This window comes from Phyllobates terribilis, unplaced genomic scaffold, assembly GCF_046119375.1.
Source record: "Phyllobates terribilis strain yellow unplaced genomic scaffold, ASM4611937v1 Scaffold_11__3_contigs__length_659146591, whole genome shotgun sequence".
Classification (NCBI taxonomy): Eukaryota; Metazoa; Chordata; class Amphibia; order Anura; family Dendrobatidae; genus Phyllobates; species Phyllobates terribilis.
This window is the reverse complement of record NW_027362771.1, coordinates 216,525,293-216,550,545: the sequence shown is the minus strand read 5'-3', so window position 1 is coordinate 216,550,545 and position 25,253 is coordinate 216,525,293. Positions and strand designations below refer to the sequence as shown.

General features: G+C 42.7%; 1 long non-coding RNA gene across 1 annotated transcript; it reads left to right on the top strand.

The window, feature by feature from the left end:
- The first annotated feature begins 215 nt into the window (after window positions 1-215).
- Window positions 216-25,080, top strand: LOC141165070 (uncharacterized). The gene is made up of 3 exons (XR_012251045.1): window positions 216-457; window positions 23,641-23,789; window positions 24,511-25,080. It is a non-coding gene; the product is annotated as an uncharacterized lncRNA (long non-coding RNA).
- The last annotated feature ends 173 nt before the right edge of the window (window positions 25,081-25,253 follow it).

The following is a 25,253-nucleotide window of genomic DNA, read 5'->3' as shown; positions in this document are numbered from 1 at the left end:
GGCTCAGTTCCGGAGCCCGCACCAAAGGGAAAGACATGCCATGTGCCGTACATGTATGGCACATGTCGTTAAGGGGTTAAATAAGATTAATTTTAGTTGGAAAGATAGAATAAGCTAATGAAACTTCTCTTATTATAAATCATACTGTAGATTGATTTCTGTTCATGGCTATTCCTAATAACGAATTTAATAGCACATAGATTTTTCTCTATTTAGGTTACTATTTTATGAATGGAAATTAAAGCCTGATTGAGTCAATGGGGGCTTTAAGTTTAAGCTCTCAGCATCAATGAAGGAGACATTAAGTGCAGCTCTCCAGAAATGACATCCAGTTAGATGGAACTCCACTCACCGCAGAAGATATTGTTCTGAAGATTGCTATGAGAATATACAGTATGAAGAGAATGACAAAGGAGTCTTTGACAAGATTGTTTCCAAGCTTCTAAACCTTGGTTTGGTAAGTGAAGATTTTTCATACTTACAGATTACCAATTAACCAGTTATCCCCTGGAGGAAATATTGGAACATTTCCTTGTAATTTATTCAGGGGTCACCCAAATTCATTTTAGCTTGGTCAGGGATGTTTGGCTTGGAGGCAGTAACCAATTTTGGGTTTGTGCTTGATGATGTAAAGTTTGCATGCGGCTGCTCAGCTATTAAAACTCATTTCATTAAGCTCCTGATGCACAATTTTTGTTCTGACATTAAAGGGAACCTGTCATCAAGTTTTCCCAATATAAATTATGGCCAGCACCTTTAAGCCCTCTTTTACAGTATTCTAGTATGCTGTAAGTATGTCTCCAATCCCCTATGCAAGGCACAAAACAGACCTTTTATTATACTTAGACAGCTCGATCCAGTTTAATGGGTGTCACTGGTCTTGATCCGGTGCCTCCTCTCTTCCTTCAGTCTCCATCCTACTTGCTTCATGTGGATGATGTGTCCTATGTCATCCACACAGTATCCTCCATCGCGCTCCTGCACAGGCGCCCTTCTCTCTTCCCTGCCGAGGGAAGAGCAAAGCACTGTAGTGCGCATATGCCGGCTTTACCTAGAGGTTATCTGTGCTCTTTGGCCTTTCCCAGTGCATGTGCACTACAGTACTTTGCTCTGCACTCGACAGGGCAGAGAGACGTGCACCTATGCTGGAGCACAGTGGGGGACACCATGTGGATGAAGTAGGACACGTCATCCTTATGAAGCAGGGAAGGAAGACTATGATTGTAAGAGAGGAGGCATCGGATCAAGACCAGAGATGCCCATCGGTCCGGACCTGTGAGCATAATAAAAGGACTGTTTGGGGCAATGCAGAGGGAATTGGGGACATACATACAGCATACCAGAATGCTGTAAAAGAGGGCTTACAGGTGCTGACCCTACTATATATTGGGAAAACCTGGTGACAGGCTCCCTTTAATGCAAGAAGTTTGGACTCTGTAATTCCTGGAGACCCCTGTCTGTCACTTTGTGGCGGAGTTGCCTGGTGGTTCTCAATGCTTCCACCTTTCAATGATACCACTCACAGGAGATGGTGGAATATTTTGGAGGGAAGAAATTTCCCAAACTCATGTGACGCGCCCCTGGGCCGTGGGGCACTCGGTGCCGGGCCGGTCGCTGCAAGGGGTGATGTCACAGTGGCGGTGACCCGGTCCGTGACCCAGGGAGGTCAATCCAAAGGGGAATATTACAGGGGATTTATAGTTTTTATATACAGTTCGTGACGCCACCTGTGGAATGCGGCTAAAGGGAGCCGTCGCTGCGGAGCAGGTCCTCTGGAGCTGATGTGAATGCAGCAGAGTTGGGCAGTGGAGATGTTGTAGATATTGAGGTAGCGCTCGTGGTGCAGTGCTGTGCAGGGGGTGATGGCGCAGCAATAATTTCACAGAGACAGTGGGGTGCAGTCCTCAGGGTTTACTCACAGTTGTTAAGTTCCTCAGGTTGCACTTTCCGGATTACGACCTCCCACGTCGCACTGCGTTCACCTGGCAGGGGTTCAGCAAACTCCCAGGTATTTCAAGAGTGCCTGACAAGACCCCGTTCTATATGCCCTTCTCAGCCGTCTTCCTGCGCTGGCCCTCACCCTTCTTGCCCTGTGCCTCGCCAAACAATGTCCCAAGCCGGTATCCTCGGATCTTTCTGGGCAACCTGGAGTTCCCTGGATCCTATATGGTTACCTTTTTGGCGACTTGAGTGCAGATGTGGCAACTGCACCCTGAAAGTACAGAAGCCTCCAGTTTTCAGTTGAACTTTGTAATTCTCACTGATTAGGGACCGGTCCCCTCTGCGGCTCGATCCCTCCACCGCCTGGCAGATTCGGGCGTACGGGTGGCCTCCAGCACTGCCCGTACCCCTGGGATCCCTTCTTCGTTCCTGGAGCCTTCCTCCTGCTCCTCTCCTCCTCACTCTGTCCTGGGCCTCTCTGGCTAGGCCCTCCTCCTCCTGAGCAGAGCTCCTGCTGAGCTCCTGCTCCCTCTACTTCTCCTTTCAGACTGAACTGACTGCACTCTCCTTTCAAGATGGCTTCTCTATTTATATCACTTCTTCCAATGCTCCCCTGATTTACTTCCTCCACCCACACCCACTACATGGTTCCCCCTACTTTGGTTCTCCCCCACTCCAGCCAGGGACAGGGCTCAGCAGGGAAGCGACGCATCTTGCCCCTCCTGCTGGTCTGGAGTAGTGTAGTGTTGGATGCAGGTGTTAGGGTCCCCAGCAGCACTCTATCCTTACCTGAGAGTGAGGTAGCACACCTCTGGGTGAGATGCAGTACCTCTGTGGCGACTGAACCCGCAGGGGCGCCACAGATGTGTTACAATGGTGGCATTTTATTAGAGTATTATGCTCAAATTCAATGAGCTCTTTAGAACAAGCTATTCTTTCATGATTGTCTTACAAGGCAGACTGCATGGCGACGGGGCTGGATTTTATATTCCTGTGGAAATGAAACAGAATGAAAAACCTGTTTTCAATGATTAGGTGCTTCCCATATAGTGTATTTAGTTACTAGAAAGGTATCCCATATGCATAGGACAAGGGATATCTTACTGATCGCTAGGGGTCAGCCACTGGGACCCCCAGTGATGCTGAGTGTTGAAAAAGAAAATCATCTGATTGATTCCTTCATCGCCATGTGATAGCAGTCTTGGAATTATTGTTAGTTATCATAAGCAAAAATAAATAAACAATATTTTGTTATAAAAAAATAAATATAGAAAAATGCTGTATAAGTATTTACAGTAATAGTAAGGGAAATTGATGTTAACCATGTATCACTTACAAAATAGTACAAATCCTGCTTAAATTACAGTCTATAGATATAATAAGTAGCAAAAAAACATTCAGAACCAGCTTGAACACGTCTTAGAGAGCTCTGTAGGCAATAAATTAAGAAATTTAAGAAATTAGATCCCCAGTAGGCTTAATAAATCAATTCCACCAGCACAAGAGAGATGATAAAGCCACTGCTTATCCAAATATGCAGGACACGAACTGGATGACTAATACTCAGGAAGGGACAACATTGGCAGCAGCTTTATTGATGACGTCTGCCATCTTCATTCAGATATTACCTGCAATTTCACCAACTCATGTTTGCAATAAGACTGTTGTATATAATACATAACCTTTCATGGAAGCTTCCAGGAAGCATTTTACATCCTCCTCAGTGTTTCTATACATTCATACTGTAATCATATGCTTCTGTACGGAGGGAAGCATCTGTATTAATACAATGTCAAAGTTCATACCTCTGAGAAAAATGTTCCTCCACGGGACTCATTTTACTTCTTAAAGGAAATCAGTCATCAAGTTTTTGATATATAGTCTAATAGCATCATTGTGTAGGGACTGAGACCCTGATTCCAGCGATGTATCCCTTATTTTTCTCAATGCAGCAGTTATGATATAATTCCTTTTTTCTCTGCTGCAGATCTAGCAGAGCTCTAAATGCTGAGCTGTGTATAACCCTGCCCACACCACCAGGGCTGTGGAGTCGGAGCCCATTTTGGTGGAGTCGGCATCTGTATAAAATTGACCAATTCCGACTCCTAAAATATATAATAAATTGGGTACAGTAGTTCAATGCAGTTTGTGGGGAATATTTTTTCATAAGAATTTGGGAAAGTTATGAAATGTCCTATAAATGTCTGTCCTATTCCTGATCTAAGGGTCTAGACTTTTAGCTGAATCTGTGCTACAGTAAATTTATCACATAAACATGAGCCATGTATGAGGGAGTCGGAGTCGGTGTCATGGAAATTGAGGAGTCGGAGTCGTCAGTTTGGCTTACCGACTCCACAGCCCTGCACACCACTGATCGGCAGCTTTCTGTGTACATTGTATTGTGACAGAGATCTACTAATAAATGGTGGGGGAGAGTTGGACCAGAAGGTATAAGACACCTAGTCTTCTAGTGATAATCTTCTGCTGATAAAACACTGATTGTATTAAAACAGAAACACACAGTCTAGTAAGTGACACATTGCTAGAATCAGAGTCTCTGCTCTGCATCATGCTGCTTTTAGGTTACATAGCAAAAAGCTGCTGAGAAATTCCGTTTATGATATTCAAAGTACTCTATAACTAATATGCTTGGAGTGCAAAATGGTAGTTTTCTAGGACACTATCACTTTAAATATGTTTAATAAACTAATTACCCACAGAATATAAATGAGATTTATGTTGTTGTACTAGATAACTTCTGTGTACATTGAAAACTTCCATTGCTTCCCTCCTGGGGGTGCACTATGTTTCACTTTTTCTCTAAATAATAGAATAACAATATGTTTGCTGCAATTGATTGTGTTGTAAAATGACAAAGATGAAGAGCCTGTCGGTATGTTAGGACAGGGGCATAAGTACATGTGAAGGTGCAAATAATTGCAATGAGCAAAATGGTTTCATTATGACTGAAGGTGTCCACTATTGAAGGTTCCATTGACAGACAAGCATCTGTTTACTGCATGTAGATAAGCCATCTAAATGGAAACATAAAAGAGTATTCCCATCTCAAAAGATCCTATTCCAATATGTAGTAGATGTAATAATAATAATATTACTTGTCACTTACCCCATGTGCAGGGTGTTGCAGTGGTTTAGGTATCCATGGTTACGACCACTCATATAATGACAGTTCGTGAGTTGTTAGTGGTTGTAACCATGGATGCCTAAGCAATCAGGCCCCCAGCCCTAACTAACAGCAGGATCATCATTAGAGTCGGCTGTCAATCAGTGCCAGGTATAACTTATACAATAAGGGCTCGCTCACACTAACAGGATTTGGTCAGTATTTTACATCAGTATTTGTAAGCCCAAACCAGGAGTGGAACAATCAGAGGAAAAGTATAATAGAGACACGTCACCACTTCTGTATTTATCACCCACTCCTGGCTTTGGCTTACAAATACTGACCAAATACTGAACATTTGAATGAGCCCTTAGAGTAACAAAGCGAGCACCACCTAAAGTACTGGGATTGACCTAATGCATATAATATTACATACCAAAAAGATAGAAAAAGATATGCAAAAACAGGGATAACCTAAGAATAATAGAAATTTTACTTATACAAAATAAGAAGCTAAAAAATACCATAAAAACAATAAAAAAAGCCCATGGCCTTACAGTACTAACTAATCAAGGCATAATCCATATGGCCCACCCTTACCATCCATATAGCACAACTAAATATAGGCATATATACATACCATAACTGCCTCTATAATCATAATCCATTATAATGAAACAGGATAAATGTATTTACAAGTAATATCATGCCAGCATGTATCTAAAAAGACATATTAGGAAATATCAATAATGCACATGTCTTCAGATGACAGATAGATTGCATGTCCATGAAAAATGACAACCCCATTGAATGAAGCATGCAAAAAAATACGGTACATCATGATGGAGACAATAAATATTGTGTAACAATGCATATGAAAAAATAGAGGGAAGAAAGGTGTGTGGGGGCTAATATAATAATAAACACCCTGTGCAAAGAGAGAGGGACTTAACAGTCCATGATGTTTAGCTATTAAAGCTACCCTACATGGATGCAGGATAATATCTTTACGGATGCAACATTAATCATCATATGAACAATGCAGCTAATGTAAGCACAAGGTCACTGTAACCTTAGGGTAGATGCACTCTACGAATATACATATGGTACAGCTTGCAAGGAGTCAAATCCCAATAAAATCCCCTAACGTGCAATGTCAACCTGTAACTACTGTCTTCTCTAAAGGGTTAGTAAATATTAGATAACATTTACTGGTGTCTGATATATATTTATACATGGCATTAATGCAGTTCAAAGTCATGCATTCTATGGTGCCATATAGTCTAGTGTGCACAGTGTGCAGTTGTATTTGTTTGTATACTTCAGTAACCTGCACCTGTACATGTGTTTCATTTTAAAAAAGAGGAGGAAAGCTCAGCATATCATTGCAAAAAAAGTATCTTTATTAAACATGTGTAAAGAAGTAAATATTAAGACCAGACAAATTGTAGGTAAAAGATAACTGAGTAGGAACATACTAGTACTCAAATATATGCACTAATAGGACAAAGGTTTTAGCCCTTGGTAGAATTGCACACTAGCCCAAGATAGAACATAAAACATAAATAGTGGAAGCCATAAATGTGCTATATATAATACAAGCATTCCACTTATGTCAGGTAAGAGGGTACTCTTAATGTAACAGAGCAAAATATTGCCATATGTCAAGGGGGCGCACCAACATCTACCTAATATCAGGGCAAAATATATAATGAGGAGTATGTTACCTGTAGAAAAATCTCCCGGTCACAGTGGAGAGGAGGGGGAGAGAAGAAAGGGTGGTGGTAACACGGAGCCCGACGCGTGTTTCGCCGTAAAACCGCTTTCTCAAGGGCGGGTGATGGATGTATGGCGCCCCCAAGGCATATATATATGTCCATATCCCTTCGATATTAACGAAACTAGATGCAGCTGTGATGCGGGACGCGCACCCGGAAGTGGCCAGCTAAACCGGGGGCGTGTCCCGCAAATCACATGACGTGAGGTGAAGCTATAACGGCGCGGGCGAGAGGGGCGCGCCGCGCGCGACCCGGCCGTCAAGCCGCTACTGCGCACGCGCGGACCAAAAAGGTTCGCGCAAGCGCAGAGAGGCATAAAGACGGCCAGGCAAGCGCGCGACGCAATCCCCCACACCACACGCGCACATCACGTCAGTGAATAACACTGCCAATTTACAGATATAAGAAAGAAAAAACGGGAACAAAGAGCAACCACGAAAGAATATAACAATACAACAATACAGGGATATAGCAGTAATAGTACAGATGCCACTACTAAATAATATAGATCAGCCATGTTCAGCAGCATCATCCCGGCAAAGATGTGTATTCTGATTCGTAGTGCTCTCATGAGGACTTATATCCCATAATGGATGTAATCATAAAGTTCGCCAAATCGAATTAGATTAGGGGAGCAGCCAAAACTATATACTCCTGAAACCAAAAACAAAACACAAATAGAAAGGCCACAATTAAAACCAGTTAAAAACAATAATATAAAAAATATTAAATATTCAATAAATAGCTATCCACCCAGTATATGCATGTGTAAGGAGATTATATAACTCCAAATCAGAGATGCAGGGATTGTGGCTATAAAAATGGAGAGAAGCTCAGAGATTCATTCAAGCCATAAGGGGTCACACTGTTTAATCGTACGATCCATTGAGACTCTTTCTGAGCCAATAGCTTTTTGGCATTACCACCCCGTATCCCCATGTGTATTGCGTCAATACCACGTACTATGAAAGAGCGGGGATTGCAATTATGTTTCAATTTAAAGTGCCGTGGTATTGTTTTTAACTGAGCTAGATCGCTCACCGAGGTGGCTGCTGCAATATCACGAATATGCTCACGTGTGCGGACCCGTAATTCCCTTGTGGTTAGATCAACATAGATCATGGGGCAGCTACACTTGGCATAGTAGATGATGTTGGATGTACCACAGGAAATATGGTGTCTGATGTCAAATGTTCTGTGGCCATCAGCTGAACAAAAGCTGGTGCACCGCAAAACATTCGGACAGGCCACACAGTGTCCACATTTGTAGTTACCTCTAATAGGGTCATCAGTGCCAAAGGGTCGTATTACCGGTGCAACATAGTGACTCTTGGTCAATATGTCACCAAGATTCCGACATCTCCTTGGTGTCATTGATGGAAAAGACCCCAGGTGTCCCCTCAGGGAGGGCTCCACCATCAAGATACTCCAATGTTTTTGCTACCCCATTCGTGGTTATAGGTGGAGATGAAACGTATGGTTTCGTCCCTCTCCGAAGATCGTATTCTCGGATGGAGGAGGGCAGTACGAGGAGTCTTACATGCTCTATCATACCCCCTCCTAATACATTTCCGACTATAACCACGTTGCAGGAAGCGCTGTTTAAGGTCCTGTGCCTGACGCTGAAAGCTCTGTTCAGTAGAGCAGATGCGCCTCATCCTCAGGAACTGTCCGACCGGGACAGCCCCAATTGTGGCTGGACTGTGGGCAGATCCCGCATGAATCAAAGCATTGACCAAAGTGGGCTTTCTGAACACGTCCGTCTGCAGGCCCCCATGATTGTCGACACACAGGGATATGTCCAGAAAGTCCACCCTCTTATACCATATATATAGGTCAGCTTGATGTTATATTGATTCATGTTGAGACAGTCCATGAACTCTCCGAGCTGCTGTATAGAGCCCCGCCACAAAAATAAAATGTCATCAATATATCTCAGCTAGCACAGCACATAGTGGGCGGCGGGGATGGTATCCCCATCAAAGATTTCCCTTTCCTACTGCCCTAGGAAAAGGTTAGCATATGAGGGGGCACAGGCCGCCCCCATGGCTGTGCCACGCTTCTGGAGATAAAATTGATCTTTGAAAACAAAAAAGTTGTGAGTCAGGGCAAATTCCAGCAGCTCAAGGATGAGTTCACACAGGGGGCTATCCAGGTCGGAGGCTCCAAGAAAGAGACGCTCCGCGTTCAAACCATCAATGTGGTTAATGCTGGTATACAGGCTTTCAACGTCGGCAGTGACCAAGAGAGTCCCCTCATCCACCGTGATACCGTCGACCCTAGTGAGGGCATCCGTTGTGTCTTTGATATATGATGGTAAATTGGTCACTAAAGGTTTTAAATAGTGATCAATAAATCTACATATGGGTTCACACAGTCCCCCAATACCAGACACAATCGGACTCCCTGGAGGGTCGACGGGATCTTTGTGGATTTTAGGTAAAAGGTAAAAGGTGGGGATCCTGGGGAAGGTCACTGTCAAGCCCTCATAAACCTTTTTGGAGATTATTGAGCACTCCAGAGCCTGGGTTAGGATGTCCTGCAGCTTAGCAGTAAAATGGGTCAATGGACAAGAGGGCAATCTAACATAGGTATCAGGGTCCCTCAATTGGCGGAAAGCCTCCCGCTCATACTTGTTGATAGGCCAAATAACAATGTTGTCCCCCTTATCTGCGCCCTTGATAAAATATTGGAGTATCTTGATGGTGGAGCCCTCCCTGAGGGGACACCTGGGGTCTTTTCCATCAATGACACCAAGGAGATGTCGGAATCTTGGTGACATATTGACCAAGAGTCACTATGTTGCACCGGTAACACGACCCTTTGGCACTGGTGGCCCTATTAGAGGTAACTACAAATGTGGACACTGTGTGGCCTGTCCGAATGTTTTGCGGTGCACCAGCTTTTGTTCAGCTGATGGCCACAGAACATTCGACATCAGACACCATATTTCCTGTGGTACATCCAACATCATCTACTATGCCACGTGTAGCTGCCCCATGATCTATGTTGGTCTAACCACAAAGGAATTACGGGTCCGCACACGTGAGCATATTCGTGATATTGCAGCAGCCACCTCGGTGAGCGATCTAGCTCAGTTAAAAACAATACCACGGCACTTTAAATTGAAACATAATTGCAATCCCCGCTCTTTCATGGTACGTGGTATTGACGCAATACACATGGGGATACGGGGTGGTAATGCCAAAAAGCTATTGGCTCAGAAAGAGTCTCAATGGATCGTACGATTAAACACTGTGACCCCTTATGGCTTGAATGAATCTCTGAGCTTCTCTCCATTTTTATAGCCACAATCCCTGCATCTCTGATTTGGAGTTATATAATCTCCTTGCACATGCATATACTGGGTGGTTAGTTATTTATTGAATATTTAATATTTTTTATTTTATTGGTTATTTAACTGGTTTTAACTGGTATTTAACTGGTTTTAATTGTGGCCTTTCTATTTGTGTTTTGTTTTTGGTTTCAGGAGTATATAGTTTTGGCTGCTCCCCTAATGTAATTTGATTTGGCGAACTTTATGATTACATCCATTATGGGATATAAGTCCTCATGAGAGCACTACGAATCAGAATACACATCTTTGCCAGGATGATGCTGCTGAACATGGCTGATCTATATTATTTAGTAGTGGCATCTGTACTATTACTGCTATATCCCTGTATTGTTGTATTGTTATATTCTTTCGTGGTTGCTCTTTGTTCCCGTGTTTTCTTTCTTATATCTGTAAATTGGCAGTGTTATTCACTGACGTGATGTGCGCGTGCGTGTGTGGTGTGGGGGATTGCGTCGCGCGCTTGCCTGGCCGTCTTTATGCCTCTCTGCGCTTGCGCGAACCTTTTTGGTCCGCGCGTGTGCAGTAGTGGCTTGACAGCCGGATCGCGCGCGGCGCGCCCCTCTCGCCCGCGCGCATGCGCCGTTATAGCTTCACCTCACGTCATGTGATTTGCGGGACACGCCCCCGGTTTAGCTGGCCACTTCTGGTGCGCGTCCCGCATCACAGCTGCATCTAGTTTCGTTAATATCGAAGGGATATGGACATATATATATGCCTTGGGGGCGCCATACATCCATCACCCGCCCTTGAGAAAGCGGTTTTACCGCGAAACGCGCGTCGGGCTCCGTGTTACCACCACCCTTTCTTCTCTCCCCCTCCTCTCCACTTTGACCGGGAGATTTTTCTACAGGTAACATACTCCTCATTATATATTTTGCCCTGATATTAGGTAGATGTTGGTGCGCCCCCTTGACATATGGCAATATTTTGCTCTGTTACATTAAGAGTACCCTCTTACCTGACATAAGTGGAATGCTTGTATTATATATAGCACATTTATGGCTTCCACTATTTATGTTTTATGTTCTATCTTGGGCTAGTGTGCAATTCTACCAAGGGCTAAAACCTTTGTCCTATTAGTGCATATATTTGAGTACTAGTATGTTCCTACATAGTTATCTTTTACCTACAATTTGTCTGGTCTTAATATTTACTTCTTTACACATGTTTAATAAAGATACTTTTTTTGCAATGATATGCTGAGCTTTCCTCCTCTTTTTTATATGATGTTTCCAGCGTGCGTTTGGACGGATGCCCGCCATTTGGCTGGCTATCCGCCCACTTTTTTGTAGCTATTATGTGGCTTTTTTCTGTATTATTAATGTGTTTCATTTTGCAGTTTTGTCTTGTTCCTTATACTGTATGTACTGTATGTATGGGTGAAGATATATACACTGCTGTATTTAAATGTGTGTGTGTGTGTATATATAAATAATGTGTAATTTAATTCTCCAGCAGGACTTGGCACCTGTCCACACTGCCAAAAGTACCAATACCTGGTTTAAAAGCAACAGCATCACTGTGCTTGATTGGCCAGCAAACTCGCCTGACCTTAACCCCATAGAGAATCTATGGGGTATTGTCAAGAGGAAGATGAGAGACACCAGACCCAACAATGCAGATGAGCTGAAGGCTGCTATCAAAGCAACCTGGGCTTCCGTAACACCTCAGCAGTGCCATAAGCTGATCGCCTCCATGCCACACCTCATTGATGCAGTAATTGATGCAAAAGGAGTCCCGTCCAAGTATTGAGAGCATTTACATACATTTCAGTAGGCCAACATTTCGGATTTTAAAATCATTTTTCAAGCTGCTGTTATAAAGTATTCTAATTTACTGAGATAATGACTTTTGTGTTTTCATTGGCTATAAGCATAATCATCAACATTAACAGAAACAAACACTTGAAATAGATCACTCTGTTTGTAATGACTCTATATAATATATAAGTTTCACTTTTGGTATTGAAAAGCTGAAATAAATTAACTTTTTGATGATATTCTAATTTTGTGAGACACACCTGTATATACACTGCTCAAAAAAATAAAGGGAACACTTAAACAACAGAATATAACTCCAAGTAAATCAAACTTCTGTGAAATCAAACTGTCCGCTGAGGAAGCAACACTAATTGACAATCAATTTCACATGCTGTTGTGCAAATGGAATAGACAATAGATGGAAATTATTGGCAATTATCAAGACACACTCAATGATGGAGTGGTTCTGCAGGTGGCGACCGCAGAGCACATCTCAGTACTAATGCTTTCTGGCTGATCTTTTGGTCACTTCTGAATGTTGGTTGTGCTTTCACACTCGTGGTAGCATGAGACGGACTCTACAACCCACAGAAGTTGCTCAGGTAGTGCAGCTCATCCAGGACGGCACATCAATGCGAGCTGTGCCAATAAGGTTTGCTGTGTCTGTCAGCGTACTGTCCAGAGGCTGGAGGCGCTACCAGGAGACAGGCCAGTACACCAGGAGACGTGGAGGGGGCCGTAGGAGGGAAACAACTCAGCAGCAGGACTGCTACCTCCGCCTTTGTGCAAGGAGGAACAGAAGTAGCTCTGCTAGAGCCCTGCAAAATGACCTCCAGCAGGCCACAAATGTGCGTGTGTCTGCACAAACTTTTAGAAACCGACTCCATGAGGGTGGTATGAGGGCCCAACGTCCACAGATGGGGGTTGTGCTCACAGCCCAGCACCATGCAGGATGCTTGGCATTTACCGCCGAACACCAGGATTGGCAAAGTCGCCACTGGCGCCCTGTGCTCTTCACAGATGAAAGCAGGTTCACACTGAGCACATGTGACAGACGTGACAGAGTCTGGAGACGCCGTGGAGAGCGATCTGCTGCCTGCAACATCCTTCAGCATGACCGGTTTGGCAGTGGATCAGTAATCGTGTGGGTTGGAATTTCTTTGGAGGGCCGCACAGCCCTCCATGTGCTCGCCAGAGGTAGCCTGACTGCCATTAGGTACCGAGATGAGATCCTCAGACCCCTTGTGAGACCATATGCTGGTGCGGTTGGCCCTGGGTGTTACGGATCCGGGTGGCGGAACCTCTGTGCTGCGGTGCAAGGAGGGACCAGAGGGGCGTAACTAGGTATCAACTCGGACCGACCAAGGTCGTACGGCGGCTCAATCAACTCCGTGACCAGGGAGGGACAGAGCAGAGGGACCAGGTGCTACTCTGGGACCGACCTTGTATGAGAGCAGGTGGCTCCCACGGGTCAGAAGGCAGGGACTGACCGGTACAGCAGATGAGCACGGCAGGCAGGCTGACGGGTGATCCGGCAGAACGACTGGCAGACACGGCAGGTAACAAGCAGGAGCCTCCAGGTAGGCTGGCTGGTAGGCACGGCAGGTAACAGGCAGGTGCTTCTAGGTAAGTGGGCTGGCAGGCACAGCAGGTAACGTACAGGAGCCTCCAGTAGGCTGGCTGGTAGGCATGGCAGGTAACAGGCAGGTTCCCCCAGTACCAGTCGCGAAGCCATCACCAATTTCCTTCTCAGGAATTTTATTTGGTAGACTGAGTGGCTGCCCAAATACATTTTCTCACAAAGGAGCTGAAGATAGAGAAGGCAGTAGGTGCAAGTTTCTCCAGCCTGTTAGATATTAGAGGTTGAACGGCAGCACATTGTATCAGTGGTTAGCACTGAAGCCTTGCTGCGCTGGGATCCTGGGTTCAAATCCCAGCAAGGACAACATCTGCAAGGACTTTGTATGTTCCTCCCGTGTTTGCGTGTGTTTCCTCCTCAGTAAAAAAGCAGCCATAGAGTGTCCGGGAACATTCCCACACACTTTTCTTAGCCAGGACTGCTTCTCGGCAGGGTTGGACGGTCCCACCAGAGAATCCTCTGGTGTGCCCTGGCTTCTACCTCAGGAGAGTTCATGATAGCGCTAACTTTGCAGCTGCTATGGGGCTCTTGAGCGGGTGAGAAAGGTTAGCCCTCAGAATCAAATCCTCTGGTGGGCACAATGTTTTTCAATCTGAAACAGCTTCTCAGTGTGAGTTGTATTTCACCACAGCCATATTCTTTAGCTCGGTGAAAGGACTGGCATAGAGGGAAACCGTATCTACCCCGGCTGTCATTTCTCCGTGACCAGGTTCCGCCCATTGTCACACACGACCATGCCAGGCTGTATGTTCAGCGGTGAGAGCCACAGATCAGGCTGCTGTGTTACAGCTTTCAACAACTCTGCAGCGCTGGGCGGTCTGTCAATTAAGCATTAAGCATGTTATCTTCAGTACAGCCTATTGGCCAAGGCAGTGCTGCAGTGCTGTCAGCTTGTGACTGATGTGATCATTTCGGAGATGGAGGAGGAGGTCCATGAGCTGAACATCATGATTACATTGAGGTTAAATTGGTGACGCTGTTTTTTTATACTAAAGAAAGATCCTATTGTTTTGTTTTTTTTACGACAAATTCATTCACCGGGAAATGTCATTTTAACATTTTACAACCTTATCTGGCAATGTGGTGTGTGACACATCATCAGACACATCCTTTTTTATTTATGATTAAGGGACTCTGAAAGTCATAAAGCCTATTTTTACAGGGACATCAGACGGCCCTTACTATTCTTAAAAGGCCAGCAGTCGGCCCTAGCTATTGTTAGAGAGCCATCAGCCGGCTATGCTTTGTTGTTCCCATTATTAACAAGTGGGTCTCCTATACTGTTATTGCGTATCCAGTGACTGCAAGGGCTGCCAAAAATTTGGACGCAACCCAATACCCCTTTGAAGAGACATAGAGGAGCGTCTCAGTAAAAAAAATGTTCCCATTATTATAAAGGAGCGGGTCTCCTATAGTGGTAATGCCCATGCTGTGACTGCAAGGGCAGCCAAAATTTGGGAAAAACCCCACTAAGAATTTAAAGACACATAGAGCAGGGCCACAGTAACAAGGTACGACATGTTCCCATTAGAAAGGAGAGGGTCTGCTATACAGTTATAGGGTATGCAGTGAGTCCAATGGCTGACCAATTTTAGGAAAAAACCCACTAAGAATTTAAAGACACACATAGCAGGGCCACAGTAACGACAAATTCCCATTAGAAAGTAGAGAGTCTCCCATAGTGTTGGCCTATGCAGTGAATGCAAGGGCTGCCAAAAATTTGGAGGCACTTCAATGCCCCTTGGAAGAAACGTGGAGGAGGGCCTCATAAAAAAATGTTCCCATTAGAAGGGAGCGGGCCTCTTATACTTGTAATGCCCATGCACTAAGTGTATGGGCTGACAAACATTTACTCCTGGGGGGTATACAGTCGGGGCCAAAAGTATTGGCACCCCTGCAATTCTGTCAGATAATACTCAGTTTCTTCCTGAAAATGATTGCAATCACAAATTCTTTGGTATTATTATCTTCATTTAATTTGTCTTCAATGAAAAAACACAAAAAGAATTGTCCTAAAGCCAATTTGGATATAATTCCACACCAAACTTAAAAAAGGGGGTGGACAAAAGTATTTGCACTGTTTGAAAAATCATGTGATGCTTCTCTAATTCGTGTAATTAACAGCACCTGTAACTTACTTGTGGCAGCTAACAGGTGTTGGCAATAACTAAATCACACTTGCAGCCAGTTAACATGGATTAAAGTTGACTCAACCTCTGTCCTGTGTCCTTGTGTGTACCACATTGAGCATGGAGAAAAGAAAGAAGACCAAAGAACTGTCTGAGGACTTGAGAAACCAAATTGTGAGGAAGCATGAGCAATCTCAAGGCTACAAGTCCATCTCCAAAGACCTGAATGTTCCTGTGTCTTCCGTGCGCAGTGTCATCAAGAAGTTTAAAGCCCATGGCACTGTGGCTAACCTCCCTAGATGTGGACGGAAAAGAAAAATTGACGAGAGATTTCAAAGCAAGATTGTGCGGATGGTGGGTAAAGAACCTCGACTAACATCCAAACAAGTTCAAGCTGCCCTGAAGTCCGACGGTACAACAGTGTCAACCCATACTATCCGCCGGCGTCTGAATGAAAAGGGACTGTATGGTAGGATACCCAGTAAGACCCCACTTCTTACCCGAGACATAAAAAAGCCAGGCTGGATTTTGCCAAAACTTACCTGAGAAAGCCTAAAACGTTTTGGAAGAATGTTCTCTGGTCAGATGAGACAAAAGTAGAGCTTTTTGGGAAAAAGCATCAACATAGAGTGTACAGGAAAAAAAAAGAGGCATTCAAAGAAAAGAACATGGTCCCTACAGTCAAACATGGCGGAGGTTCCCTGATGTTTTGGGGTTGCTTTGCTGCCTCTGGCACTGGACTGCTTGACTGTGTGCATGGCATTATGAAGTCTGAAGACTACCAACAAATTTTGCAGCATAATGTAGGGTGCCAGTGTGAGAAAGCTGGGTCTCCCTCAGAGGTCATGGGTCTTCCAGCAGGACAATGACCCAAAACACACTTCCAAAAGCACTATAAAATGGTTTGAGAGAAAGCACTGGAGACTTCTAAGGTGGCCAGCAATGAGTTCAGACCTGAATCCCATAGAACACCTGTGGAGAGATCTCAAAATAGCATTTTGGAGAAGGCACCCTTCAAATATCAGGGACCTGGAGCAGTTTGCCAAAGAAGAATGGTCTACAATTCCAGCAGAGCATTGTAAGAAACTCATTGATGGTTACCGGAAGCGGTTGTTCGCAGTTATTTTGGCTAAAGGTTGTGCAACCAAGTATTAGGCTGAGGGTGCCAATACTTTTGTCTGGCCCATTTTTGGAGTTTTGTGTGAAATGATCAATGATTTGATTTTTGCTTCATTCTCTTTTGTGTTTTTTCCTTGCAAGCAAATTAAATGAAGATAATAATACCAAAGAATTTGTGATTGCAATCATTTTCAGGAAGAAACTGAGTATTATCTGACAGAATTGCAGGGGTGCCAATACTTTTGGCCCCCACTGTATATATATACTGGGTTAGACTATTGTTGATGTACTCAAGATGACATCCTTCGCTTTAGAAAAAATGTCATAAGTCATTACCTGCAGTGCAGACATGTTTTTAAACTACAATCTACTTAGCACTGAAGTATGGCTACATGCATTCTGCTAATACAAGATAAGATAATGTAACATAACTAGATGGGAGTGTACAATTGTACAGCACTGCTCACCATTATTGGTACCCCTTCATTTTTTTCATAGACTGTACAATATCTTCAGAAATAAATGGAAATGTACCAAAGTTATATCCTCAGGATTTTTTAATTAGTGGTCCAAAGTAATTCAACAATAAAACATTGTTTTTCGACTTTCATGTTGCAAATTCAAAGAAGAAACAGAATAAACAGCATGTGTAGCAATAAAGGCACCCCTAATTAATACTTGGTTGCACACCCTTTGACATTGCTGACAGCCTCCACACATTTCTTATAGCCATCTATAAGCTTCTTGCACTTCTCAACTGGAATTTTCAACCCACTCTTCCTTTGCAGTTTGTTCAAGCTCTTGAATGTTTGCAGGGTTATTTTTCCCAATGGCAAATTTCAGCTCACACCAAAAATTTTCAATGGGCTTAAGGTCAGGACTCATTCCTGGTCATTTTAAAACAGCCCGTTTTTTTTTTTCAACCATTCCTGTGTACTTGTGGATGTGTGCTTTGGGTCATTCTCTTGCTGGAGGACACATGATCTTCGACTCAAATCAAGTTTTCTTACTCTGGTTAGGACATTTCGCTCTAAAATCTCTTGGTAATTCTCTGATTTCATGACTCCTGTAATACGGTCAAGGCCTCCAGTACCAGACGCAGCAAAGCAACCCCACAGCATTATGGATCCTCCACCATGCTTAACTGTTGATAAGGTGTTCTTTCCCTTATGAGCTTCATTGCGCTGCCTGTAAACAAACTGTTGCTTTGCATTGCCAAAAAGCTCTATTTTTTTTCATCTGTCCACGGAACGTTTTCCCAGAAGGATTGTGGTTTGTTAAGGTACTCTTTGGCAAAGATCAGTCGTTCCTTTTTATGTCTTTTCTTCAGTTATGGTTTCTTCCTTTGCCTTCGCCCATAAAGCTCTGCTTAGTTTAGTGTGCGGTGTGTGGTACTTGTTGAAACCATGACCCCAAACTGTTCCAGGTTGGCCTTCAGGTCTTTGAATGTTTAACGTGGTGCTTTTTCCACCATTCACAGCAAACTTCGAAGACATCACTTGTCAATTTTCCTCTTTCCCCCACGTCCTGGGAGGTTCTTGACGGTTCCACTCTTGGCAAACTTCTTAATGACATTGCTCACTGTTGAAACTGGGATACCAAGGTCTTTGGAGATGACCTCATACCCTTTGGAAGTCTTGTATTTGCTAATAATAGCTAATCTCATATCCCCCCTCTTCATACACACATAAAGCATGCCTGACATCCCTGGAAGCAGACTATTTCCCAAGGGATGACGGGCATGTTGAAATCGAATGCTTTGTCCTTATTTTCTCTGTTGCTTATGGAGAATCTGAACACCCATATATGTATTAGATAGACAGGTAGCTCCATCTGAAGTAGGCAGGTTTAGAAAACTTACATCTAATGTGAACGGGCATCATCCAAGTGCAAAAATAAAAAATGAATAATTGCACAAAACAAGTAAGATACACAAAGGGCAGATTTTTGATCTGGGTTGCAGAAAAGTGGGAGTTACTAAAGGATCCATAATCTATAGAAAATGTCAAATAATCAAATAGATAAGTCTATTACAAAATGAGAATGATAAGATCCTGCGGTTGCCTGGAGACCGGCCACTAACGTAAGCCTGGTGCCTGGAATAAGTCACCTCCAGCAATGCCCTAATGTACCTCCGAGCAAACACTGTCCACTTGTGCACAGATGGCTGTGATCCTATTATGTCTCCATGATAGAGACAAATGAGTTATTTGTTGAGCTGTGTGGACAAGAAGGCAGCTGTTTTCCATTATTGATAGCATTACAATGGAAATACAGAAATAACCTGCAGTGTTGGAAGAAGGAATTAAAGATTAAAACATAATTATGGAACCAGCAAAAAGTGGTGGTCAGCCTGCTAAACAACGACTTGTTTACTTTTACTGAGCAAGACTCTGAATATTACAAGTAATTCCCCCACGAAGTGCAAGAACAGGTACAGAACCTTTTACTCCCCTCATAGTAAAGTATTTTAGAAGTAATGCTGTCAGTGGAAGACCGATAATGGGTTCTCATAATAGTAATCATTTTACCGTGGCACACAGTTTCTGATATTTAATTATTTCACAAGTGGACCGAATTAGCCTGATTCATCAAAGCTTTCACGCAGAATTCTGGGATAAAAGTTTTGAAAAGTCACAAAATTTAGGCACAAGTCAGAGTTTGGCTTAAACGTTGCAACTTCTGGCGTCTTCACGTCAGTTTTTCCCAACTCCACTGGAATAGAGGCAGCTGAGTGACAGAGTTTGCTACACCACAACTCTTAATCCAGCAGGGACTTGAGTAGGATTTGTGGCAAGGTGCACACGGAAGTGAATACCTCTCGTCCTGCACTCCTTTTCATGAATCGGGAGCATCTGACTCCAGCACACCTTCTCAAGATTGTCGTGAACAACACTGGTCTTGATGAATTGGGACCAATATGTTTTTTAAAAACCCAAATATATTCAACTGTTGAAACTCTGTCATGAACATCATAGAGGGCAGCACACCTTGTTTTTTGCACTTCTTTATATTTTAAGACAGGTCAAAGAGTCCCTTAGAAATAGGAACTTCCAGTTGCAATTTTTCTTTTACTGACATGCATTCAGTAAGTTTGTATTTTATTTTACTAAATATTTTTATCTTTTTCTTTCTAGATTCTTTTCTTCTAAATAAAAAAGTTTTTACCAAACACTCACATGTACACACCTGAATAAAATTTGGTACACACACAGACCTCACAATCACGGTATTCAGCCGAGGAGGCATATGCCTTCCTTGCCTCCAACACTGATAGTGAGGGAAAGGATGCCACCAACCTGATGCTCTCTTCCTAACCTCACAAATGGCAACCTGATGCACTCTACACTACTCACGTATGCCAACCTAATAAACTCTACACAATTCACATATGCCAGATTGGTGTACTCTACACAACTTATGTATGCCAACCTGATGCACTCTACACAACGTAAGTATGCTACCACATTATAAAATTCACATTCCAGGAAAAAATAGATCAATTCCATTATAGGGTCACTTGTGGGGGGTTTCCGCTGTTTAGGCACATCAGGGGCTCTCCAATCGTGACATGACGCCCGCAGACCATTCTATCAGAGAACTTGCACAACAATTTTTGGGGTCCATTTTCTCCTGATATCCTTGTGAAAATGGAAAAATTTGGGGTTAAAACAAAATTTTTGTGAGAGAAATCAAATTTTTTCATTTTCACAGTTCAACATTGTAAAATTCTGGGAAGTCTAGTTTCCAAAATGGGGTTACTTATGGGGTGTTTCTTTCAGATGCCCTGGCTTGCACCCAAACAGTAGTTTTCCCCCCTCATATGGGGTATCGGTATATTCAGGCCACGCCAGTACATGTCCAGGCCTGTTTGAAGTTTGCCAATGACCATCTGGATGATCCAGAGAAAGCATGGGACAAGGTCATGTGGTCATACCAGTTCCACCCCAAGAACACTGTCCCAATCTTGAAGCATAGTGGGGGAAACATCATACTTTGGGGGTGCTTTTCTTCAAAGGTGGACAAGACGACTGCACCATACTGAGGGGAGGATGTATGGGGTCATGTATCGTGAGATTTTGGCTAACAACTTCCTTCCCTTAGAGTATTGAAGATGGGTCGTGGCTGGGTTTTCCAGCATGACAATGACGAGAAACACACAGCCAGGGCAACTAAGGTGTGGCTCCATAGAAAGCATTTCAAGGTCCTGGAGTGGCCTAGCTAGTCTCCAGACGTGAACCCAATAGAAAATCTTTGGATGGAGCTGAAACTCAATGTTGTCCAGTGACAGTCCCGAAACCTGAAAGATCTGGAGAAGGTCTGTATGGAGGAGTGAGCCAAAATTCCTGCTGCAGTGTGTTGAAACTTGGTCAAGAACTACAGGAAATGACTGACCTCTGTAATTGCAAACAAAGGTTTCTGTACCAAATATTAAGTTCTATTTTTCTATTGTATCAAATATTTATTTAATGCAATAAAATGCAAATAATTATGTAAAAATCATACAATGTGATTTTCTAGTTTTTATTTTTAGATTCTATCTCTCACAGTTGAAGTGTACCTACAATATAAATTACAGACCACTCTATTCTTTGTAGGTGGGAAAACTTGCAAAATTCGCAGTGTATCAAATACTTATTTTCCCCATTGTATGTAGATATATATATATACACACATGACTATAGACTTTTCACTTCACAGTATTCCTATGTTAGGGGTAATGTGGGGGACATGTGGGGCTCTGTCACTACTGTGGATATGATGTGGATTGTATTACCGGTGCTGGATATAGATGAGAGGAGCAAGGTCCCTGCTCTGTCACTTCCAATGCTGGGATCAAGGAGGTTAATCTCAGGGCGGATACTAGCAGCCAATGAGTGTGTAGTGGGTGGGCAGTGGGCGGACTTGGACATTTAGGCAAGGGGAGAGGCTGCTTCTGGCTGTGAGCTTAGAAAAAAGTATGCATCTGGCAGTAAGCTGCCTGGTCTGGTAGAGCCAAATGTAAAGAAACTGAGTGTAGGGAATGAAGTGAAATTCAGGAGGAACGGAATATAGAAGCAAAAAACAAAATGTATAATGGTATTTTATATTACAATACAGCATAGGTTAGTTTAAAAGTTTAAAAAATAAAATTTGGATGTTGGGGCTGGATAACATCTTTAATGCCAGAAGGGGTCTGGATCTGTGTAGTTACGAAGTCATCAGAGTATTGGCAAATTATGCACAAGGCACTTCAGCAGTCGGTCACAACTCTCTATAGCTTTACATCATACATGTCAAACTCTGGCCCTTGGGTCGAATTTGGCCCGCAGGGTTATATTATTTGTCTGGCGACACCAGACAACCACCTCTATGTGGGGCCATTATTCTGTATGGAGAACTATGTGGGGCCCATTATTCTGTATGGAGGACTATGTGGGGCCATTATTATGTATGGAGGACTATGTTGGACCCATTATACTGTATACTCGTTGGCCCATGACTTGACACAAATTTATAATTTTGGCCTTTTGTGTGTTTCAGTTTGACATCCCTGCTTTGCATGGTCTGTCACTTTGTGGCTAAGTTCCTGTAGTTCCTAAATTGTACACTTTTCAATAATATGACTCAAAGTTTATTGTGAAATATATGTTAGGGAAGAAATTTCATGAAATGACTTGTTAAAATGGTGTCATCCTAATACAGGACCATGCTTGAATTTAGTGAGCTCTTTATGCATAGCTTCAGGATGTCATTTATATACCTGCGGACAAGGGTGGAAATATTGTGATTTGGCCTTGTCATATGTATGAGGTGGAAGCCTATCACCAACTAAGAGACAAACAATGTTACCGCAAACTTACCTTTAATCCACTACTGGCATTTAGTGAAGCATTGAAGAACATTCTTGCTGTGGCATATGAGGATAACGTCATTTCTAAACAATTCCACGACGCACTCATAATGACAGAACCTAAATTATCAACATTATATTTGTTACCTAAGGTACATAAAGACTGCAGGGTACCACCAGGCAGACCAATTGTATCCGGTGTGGGTAACTTCGTGGAAAATGTGTCTAAATACATTGATATTCAACTAAAACCTTTGGTAGAAGCTCTACCATCTTACATTCGTGACACTGGGGATTTTTTACAAAAAATTGACTCATTGCGTGTAGATGATGATGCCATCTTGGTAACATGTGATGTGGAAGCATTATACACCAGCATCCGACACCAAGATGGATTGAAAGCAATATCTTATTACCTGTCTATGACACAGATGACTTCTATGGAAGTTAAGTTCATTGTTGAACTACTTGAATTTGCTTTACAACATAATTTTTTTTCTTTTTTGGTGGGTCCCTCTACCTGCAGATCCAGGGGATAGCCGTGGGGGCAGCCTTTGTGCCCTCCTATGCCAACCTGTTCCTGGGGCTGTGGGAGAGGGACCTATTCCTGTCAGACCGGCACGCGTCAATGGACCATGTCCTTTTTGGGCACGGTACATTGACGATGTGTTTATGTTCTGGCAGGGAAGTCTACAAGACCTTACCTCTTTTTTTCCAACAACTTAATGCTAACCATCTCAATATACGGCTAACTTACAAGTTTAGATGTGAAAAAAATTACTTCCTTGATGTCACCGTTAAACGTGACCAGGATGGTTTCTTACAAACGGATCTATATAGAAAAGAAACCTCTGTGAACTCGGTCTTACATGCTAAGTCTGCCCACCCTAAACAAGTTATAAAATCCATACCCACTGGACAATTTTTACATATTCGTCATATTTGCTCTTCTGGTACAGATTTCGAAGAAAAAACAATGGAGCTCAAGAATAGATTTTGTGAACGAGGATACAGTAACAGATCAATCAAACAAGCATACAGTAGAGCACGGAAACATAATCGACAGGAACTTATCCATACTACACGTTTGGGGGTTACAGATAGAAAGGTAAGATTAATTACCAAATATCATTCCCAATGGGATCTGATGAGGGAATGTATTGCGAAATATTGACCCATTCTCCTGGCAGATCAAACTATGAAATTGTATTTATCACATAAACCCAGCATTACAGCAAGGCGTAGCAAAAACCTAGGTGATTCTCTCGTGCAGAGTCATTACAATAAAAGTATGTGGGAAATGTGTTGCATGCCCAAACATCGAGCGTGCCACCACATTCTATTCTTCTGATGGTAGTAAAGAATTTAAAATCACACAGACAATCACGTGCTCTACAAAAGCAGATGTATATTGTGTGATCTGTCCTTGCTCCAAAATGTTTGTCGGATTGACAACTAGAGCATTGAAAACAAGAGTAAGAGAACATGTACGGGATATAATTTCCGCCAAGGAAGAGACAAATGTTGATCAACTTCGAACTCTTCCTAGACAATTTAAGGTACATCATTAATGCGATCCTAAAGGGTTCAAAGTGAGGGGAATTGACGGTGTTGTGTTAGGGGTACATGGAGGTAGAGTCAGTCGTCCTCTTGCATAACTAGAAACCAAATGGATCTGGACCCTGAAATTCATGCAACCACACGGCTTGAATGAATTAATTAGCTTCATTCTATTCCTCTGATTTCATCTGCTTCATTTTTATCACACCTTTTATATGTCTGTCTCAGTTTTGAATTATTTATTAATTTTATTTGTTTTGTTTGAGCAGGTAACTTTACAGGGACACTATAAGGAATCAGAGATACGAGATGAGACATACATCCGGATTCGATATCCCAAGCTCTTACACAATTGTTATCTTTGGAACTCATATATGACATAAATTTTGTTTGGGGATGAGAAGTCTTCATGTGTTGTATCTTGGTCATCTAGATAACAGACAAAAAATTCTAGATCCACATATTTAATAAAAGAATACTCTGCCAGTAACCTCCCAAAGAGAGACTGGAAACTTTGAAGAGAACAAGGGGTACATATGCTAGGCACCAAGTATTCTTGATGAGCAATAAAAATCAAACCGCAAGGATTGAAAAATTATAGAGAAATTTTATTAGGAACACACTCCAGTTAAAACATACTTAAAAACATATAGCAAATACCCGTGAAGGTATGTAGTATATCAATATATAAGGGTAATACATATAATAATATGTATCTTGGTCATCTACTATCATGATGCATGTCTTCTTTTTATACCTGTGAATATGCATTTCAATGGTATTGTAGTGGGATGGTGCATGTCTACGGCTTATATCTGTTTATATGTGTTCCAAAGGTATTAGAGTCAGATTCATACACACTTGACCATTTTTCTGATCTTTGCACCATATATCCTAGTCTATATAGACATTTCCCCTTTTTTTATAGCACTTGTCTTAGTATATGCTTGTATTCTATGGTGCACTCTATACGCACCATTTATATTACATATACATTCTTGATGTAGATATG